This window comes from Bactrocera tryoni, chromosome 1 (assembly GCF_016617805.1).
Source record: "Bactrocera tryoni isolate S06 chromosome 1, CSIRO_BtryS06_freeze2, whole genome shotgun sequence".
Lineage (NCBI taxonomy): Eukaryota > Metazoa > Arthropoda > Insecta > Diptera > Tephritidae > Bactrocera > Bactrocera tryoni.
Genome location: NC_052499.1, coordinates 46254406 through 46262060, shown reverse-complemented (window position 1 = coordinate 46262060; position 7655 = coordinate 46254406). Strand labels below are relative to the sequence as shown.

At 36.6% G+C, this 7655-nt stretch overlaps 1 pseudogene; it reads left to right on the top strand.

Annotated features, from left to right (window-relative positions):
• The window catches only part of LOC120770103, a 12706-nt pseudogene extending 5629 nt beyond the window's left edge, over positions 1-7077 (top strand).
• Positions 7078-7655: the final 578 nt, after the last annotated feature.

The window sequence follows — 7655 nt, the reverse complement described above, 5'->3', positions numbered from 1 at the left end:
TGATACAATTTTCTATGCCACTCGATGTAAAATATAAGTCGCACTAACATCAGCAATGTACAGCCACATAGTAGCTGACATGCGTCTGTAAAATAGTTTAACGACTAAAATGAAATGCGGCTTCTTGCGGCCAGACCTGAAACTCTACTTTCAACCAACCAACCAACGGCTAATATAAAAGGCTACAGAAAAGTGTCTGACTAGACAAAGCGCCAAAGTATATGCAAGCATGTACGCAGACGTTGAAGTGTTAAGCCAGCCAACAAAGAGCACTATTACAGCGTGCTGTCCAAAAAGATGTTACTCATACGCCGTAGTCAATGCTCAAACAAGCGTTTCTGTTTTCTAAGTAGAAATCAACTGTTATGTAATTAAAATCATAGATAGGCCAAATAAAAATAATAATTTCATTTGACGACGGCTCTTTAATTGAAACGGAAAATAATAAAAGCATGAAAGCTAACCAAAAAAATATTAAAATTAAGCTCTTTAAGTTTCAAATTTTTGTAGAAAATGTTTATTTTATTGAAATCCTGGTTTAGAATAACAAAATATTTTTTATTAGTTGTACTAAAATTAAAGTAGTTATAAACACACAAACAAAAATATAAAACAAATTCTTTTGAGAGCGAGTTAAAACTTTGACAAATTAGGGAATATATTTATCTTCACTGTTAAGGAATTGGCATTATTTAATCTCATAATTTTAGATAACATCAAACGGTGAGCTGCTAAAAAGAGCCATGTACAAAGTTTACTTATTTACAGACAAATCAGGAAACAACATTTTCTATCATTAGCTAAAAGTAAACTGAAGTTGAACAATACCAAAAGCTCCATCAGGACCTCTCCGAGACGTTCGATCCCACCTTTTGTGCGACTTCTTCAATCTACTTTTGGTGAAAATAATTCGAGCTGCAAAAACCAATAGAGAAGGTACCTTCTTCTATAAGGGTGTACAACTGCTGGCGTACATCGATGGCATCGATACATTCGCCATAACAACCACGCCGTTAGTTCTACTCTCTCCAGGTTGGACAAAGTAGCGAAGCAAGTGGGTCTGGTAGTGAACGAGGGCAAGGGGAAATATCTTCTGTCATAAAACAGTCGTCGCACTCGTGACTAGGCTGCCATGTCACTGTTCATAACTTCGAAGTCGATAGATATTCGTCTATCTTGGAACCAGTATTAACAGCAACTACAATGTCAGCCTTGAAATCCAACGCAGAATATCTATTGCCAACAGGTGCTACTTCGGACTGAGTAGGCAATTGAAAAGTAAAGTCCTCTATCAACGAACAAAAACTAAACTCTATAAGGCATTCATAATTCCCGTCCTGCTATATGGTGCAGAGGCATGGACGATGACAACAGCTGATGAGTCGACGTAACGAGTTTTCGAAGGAAAGGTTGTGCGAAAGATTTATGGTCCTATGCGCGTTGGCCACGGCGAATAACGCATTCGATGAAACGATGAGCTGTATGATATACGAGTCTAGGCCAATAAAGAATAAGACGTTAAAGTATTATATAGTAAATTCTTAAGTGGTTTTAAAAGAAATGCAAGCTCCACCTAATATTGCACAATAATAAACACATAGAATAATAACTTATTTCGGCTTTTTGGAATCTTAACATATTTCTCATTTCTTGCATAGATATGTGCTTAGCATTTTCAAAGGCTGCCTTAAAATATGTTTACCCTTGGCATATCCGATTTCTAAAATTTCCATTAGCTTATAAATACATACAGCATTTTAAACACACGTAGTGTTGGTTAGTAAAAATCATACCAAACAGTAATAAGTATGGTTTATTGTCATTGAGCGACGCACACGCGCCGCTGGAATAAATAATGTTTGATGCCAATAGTCATGCCAAATGTCATAAGCAAGCATGAGAGAAACACGCGTAGCGTTGGCGATAAGGGAGAAAGATCAAATACTGCTATCATTAGGTACAGTATGCTTAAGAAGAAAATGGTATTGAAAAATATACACGCAAACTCTAATTTACTCGAGAAGAACGCCTCATCCTCTCTCAAATTTAACGAACTCAACGCACTTGAAAATATTCCAAACTTCTTGTTATCTTTGTATTTGCTGCGTGTGTATCACAATCGGGGTTTTCAAATACCCAGAAGCCCTTCCGATTTGCATGTTGGATAGATAACTGAACTGTGTTTGGTCTTCTTTGAATTGAAACACACGTTGCTATTTGCCAATGCCAAACCGCCAATAAGTAAATATTGATGTGAAATTGATGGTTGTACTTTTTTTTTTAATTTTAATAAGTACTATGTCGATATTATTTCAACGCTCGTCCATTATATTTTTTTCCTTTTCTTTACTGGCGTAGACACCGTTTACGCGGTTATAACCAAGTTAACAATAGCGCCTCAGTCGTTTTTTTCTTTTCCCTATTTAGCGTCAGTTCAAGATACCAAGTGCAGTGTTCAAGTGTCCTTCTCCAAGTGATCTCTCCAACGGAGTGGAGGTCTTCCTCTTCCTCTGCTTCCCTTCCATCCGGACAACATGACCTAGCCAGCGCAGTCCCTGTTTCTTGATTCGCTGAGCTATGTCAAGGTCGCCGTATATCTCGTACAGCTCTCGTACATTCTTTTGGTGTTGTTTAACGTCCTTTAGCAAAGCGTTATTAGCTCTGCGAGGTATCAACTTCAGACGTAGCGGCGTAAAGGCAGTTCCTTTTCGTGCGGTCAAAGGCGAATTTAAAATCTACGAAGAGGTGGTGTGTGTCGATCTTCTTTTTACGGCACATGGGGAAAATCTGGTCTAAAACCACATTGAAAAGGTTTAATCAGTTTAATGACGTTCTAATCGTCAGATATGCTTTCAACCGACCATATCTTGCAAAGAAGCTGATGCATGCACCACTTTGTTCTTCAGCCGTGTAATTGCTATTCGAACCTCATCATATTCGGGCATTGGAAGATGGAATAGCCATCGTCATCGATTGCGGAATCGAGTTCGCTATCTCCAGATGTTACTCCTTCACTGCCGTTTAGCAGCCTGAAGAAATGTTCCATTCATAACTTCAGTATACTCTGAATAGCAGCCACTAGGCCACCACTTTTGCTCCTACAAGAGTATGCTTCGTTCTTAACACCTTCCATAAGTAGCTACGTTTTTTCGTAGACTTTTCGAGCAATACTCCTGTCCACTAGCTTCTCAAGCTCTTCATACTCACGGTTTATTTTATATATGGATAGATATTATGGAGTAAGTACGAACATTTCGCAACACGTTTGAGTAAGAAAACTATCCAATTTTCAGAGTAAAAATACTTCGAAAATACCGGAAACTACACCATAAATTTCAACCAAATTCGTTGTATAAAATTATCTATTGTATATGTAGACCTCAGTGGCGATGAATGGCTTTTACCGGAAACTTCGCTCAATTTGAGAAATATATTTATAAACATAGGAGAAATTTTTTTTTGATAATACTGTGCCCTGCTGTCAAAAATGGGTGAAATCGGTTTAATTATTTCTTAAGCAATTATAAGGATTTTCAATTTGTTAAAAATGGTCCTTTTATAGTAGCCACCTCAGTTATTTTCTTGAAATTCAGATACCGTCGTAGACCCGATTTATCAGTTGATATATTTCCGATTTTCTATGTTACTTTGAACCCGTTTTGGTAGGCTCCGACTCTCCACCTGACTTATTTATTAGGTGAAATTGAGTGGCTTTGGTTTTGTAACTATAAAGTAGTTTATCGCCTAATATGAATGAAATCGGTCTAATTCTTGGTCTAAACCGCCTAACATCATACACCTAATAAATCAAATTTCGTTTCCTCGGCTGCGATTAGCTCGCATATATCTCCCAAAAGAAGTTGCCTCAACAAAATTAAGCGAGAATATTTTGATTAGTATTATGTCAATCGGTTGTAAGAATTATGGCACTAGTGTGATGAAAATAACGATAATTAATATAAATATCTCGTTTATAAATAGAGTCTAAGTTAATAACATGGAAATTATTAGTCCATTTAAAACTTTGTCGAATATAAAGTAGAGTCAACAGCTGAAAGCGCTGGCATTACACGATTTTGGTTAAAATACAAAAAACACTTTAACAACCAATAATTTTAATGCGTCTCTTTAGGTCCAGCGCAATCAAAATATTACATCCGCACTTTACAATGTTATATGCCTTATGTGAATCCCTTTTCCGAGGAAGCGCTAAAAATATTTAGACCAGAAAATTATAAATATACTGATTGCACCAACGACGAGGCTTTCATTACAAGCAGTTATCAGCTAAATGCACGACAATACCTTCTACACATGAATATGGAGGCCATAGAGCGAGCCGTTAAACCGTTAAATGCCAGTGCCACAGATGTCCGTTGCTGTTATCGGCAAATTATCAGAGCTGGAAGCGGTCGCACGGCTGACAAAAAACATAAGTGAGTGGCTTGTATTGAGTATTTTCATACATAATTTTACGAATAATAGCATTTATGAAAGATTTCGATATTAAGTGATAATAACCTTTCTTTGCAGGCTTTTAAATTGCACCACATTTCAACAGGACTTTCTGGTCCCCATACATATAGAATATATGGTTACTGAGTGTTATATTGACACGAAACCTATTCAAGCGGACGCCTTATCATTTATACAAACACAAAAGCATTTGAACAGCTTTAAAACCAGTTCGCACGTTAGAAGTGCGAGACCGTCGACTATAAGAAAGCCGAGCATACTCCTAGTGGGCATTGATACGAGTAGTATGTCACGCATAAATTTAAGACGCACAATGCCGCTGACTGCTAAGTATCTGCATATGAGCGAGGAATGGATTGAATTTCATGGTTATAATAAATTAAGTGAGAAATGTGTACTAAATACCCGGAATTCATCTATGAACTAAGACTTAGCTTAGTAGATAGATGTGCTGGTGCTTAATATGTTAAAAAAGGGGTAAAATCGGGTCAATACTCGCACTTCCTTAAGCCCACATTTACCAAATATAAGGATTTTCGAAAGTCCCTTTGATTTTATGCCGAACATATCGGTCAGAATATAATATATCTTAAAACATTTTTGAAAGCGCCTTTTTCTGTCCTCGTGCCGAAAAGGGGATATAAAATCGGCTCAATACCATTCAATACCAATGTGCATAAAATTAGATATTCGAACTTCTTTTTGGCGTTGTATCATTTATATCGGCTAATCTGTAAGTTATCTTAATGAAAAGTAGATAGCATCTTTTTTTGGTAAAAACGCTCTCTCTCCGTCTCTCTTTTAATACGAATAGCGCTCATTAATGACTACTTTTTATTTCCCTCTATATAAACACAGGTCGGTGATAACACTTTTCCAAATTTGATGCCGCTGCTAACGTCTTACAATGAATCAATGGCTCATGAGAAATGCAAGCCTACAACGGTAGGCGGACTTAACCAACCTATTGGTAACTTTATTTGGAATAATTTTAAGCAAGCCGCTTACATAACGGCATATTCGGAGGATGTGGTGTGTATAAATACGATTAATTATAAGAAGATAGGATTTGAGCACCCACCAACTGATTACACAGTACAACAGCTAATCTGGGGGGTGAGAAATTCCAAGTCAGGACGATGGTCAGTTTTTTATGACCTTTTAAATTTTTTCCTTATCTTGATGTTTTTTCGCTTAGTTGTAACATTTTGGCAAAAAAAAAAAAAATTTCTTCTACTGTTCGCGTTCGTCGGCACTTGTTGAATGACAAAAATCACAGAACCAGTGTGAGATATGTGAACATTACAGAACCAGTGTTGCTGGATTTTTTATGAATTTAAAAAAAAAAATATTTAAATTTTTAGAAACAGATTAGAGAAACTTTAACTCTTAATTTTTCTAAATTTGTTTCATCAAAATCGGACAAGTGGTTCGCGAGTTATGTTAAACTACGTTTTTGCCAAAATGTTACAGCTAAGTGAAAAAACATCAAGATAAGGAAAAAATTTAAAAGGGTTTGAGGGTTTTACTATACTGACCTAGTACCATCACCCTGACTTGGAATTTCTCACCCCCCCAAGAATCCCAAATATGTTCCACAGTGTTATTATCTACATCCCATGACTTTGGGTATTGAAAAAGCACTGAAAGTAGAATCTAAAGCTGGTCTACCACACTGTGTTGGCCGGCGACATTATGGCGATTACATTTTCGCATTTTCGATAGTGCATTACAATTCGCGAATGTGTTTACCGAACAACACACTTTCGGACTGTTTTGGACGAACTCATTTGGTCATACTGCTTTCGATACGGCAGCGACAATGGACCTGAAGGTGCTGGAGTATCTTAAGAAATTTAAAAGTGAAGGAATACTGGAGCGTTCGATCGTGTTATTTCTTTCGGATCACGGTGTACGTTGGGGTCCATTGGTGAAATTAACATCTGGCTTCTTAGAAGAACGTTTACCAATGCTTTTCATATCGTTACCACCGTGGTATCAAAACGAACATCCAGATTTCGTTAAAAATCTAAAAAGTAATCAGCAGCGTTTAACGACACTCTATGACATTTATGCCACACTCAAACATATACTTGAAGAAGCGGATCCTGATATAAAAGTACCTTATGTCAACGGCTCTATACCTGGTAAAAGTATTTTTCGTGAAATACTGAGGAACGCACTTGTAATGATGCCGGCATTCCCGAGCATTGCTGTACCTGTGTACCATATGAAATTGTACCCACAAAGGATGGACTCGCAAAGAATGTAACGGCACTAGTGTTAGGCGAAATGAATGAATATCTGGTTAATAAAGATATTAGCAATATATGTGCCGAATTAAAATTAGAAAGGATCAATAGTGTTGAAATGAAAATGATCAAAATACCAAATGAGTCTACATATCGTATAAATTTCGAAGCAAATCCGGAGAAAGCGAGATTTCAGGCTACGGTCGTTTATAATATAACAACAAATACACTCAATACCAAAGTAGAAGAGATCTCGCCTCTGGATTCGTATGCAAAAACTTCCAAATGCATTGAGGACGAAGAGAAGAAGTATTGTATTTGTAAAAATAACACAACGACAAAGCCATAAACCATAACATATTACTTAGAAGACTATGTATATATATGATGTTAAGTCTTAAGATTCATACTCATTATATGTGCTAAAACTTGAGAACTTTATAAATAGGCTAAAAATCACAAAAAAATTTAAAATCAAAATGGAGTTGCTTTTTAATGTACATACAAATTTGGGATATGTGCGTCTGGTTAAATGCAGCATTTTTGGTACATAAATTCAAAATCTCAACGATATTACAATTTTTCATTCACTTGTTCTAAGTTTCGATCGTAATGGTTTTTAGTTTCTGCAGCGAACTTACTTTCCTTTAATAGTGTGAATATTTGAGTGTCAGAAACAGAAGAAAAACAGATGGAACCAAAGCTGACTGCGCAGTTGGCTTTTACTCGCACCTAGCGATAAAATTCAGTGAGAGTTACAGTTTCAATAGTGTGACTGTGTAAGAGCGGTCAAATATACACAAATAATTCTGAACAACCTCAAATCGGCTAGTAGTTCCAATTAAATGAATTCCTTCTTCAAAGTCTCATGAGCACAGTTAATGATCGGTTCCAATAAAACATTCCAAAATCTGTGTTCTGCCCCCG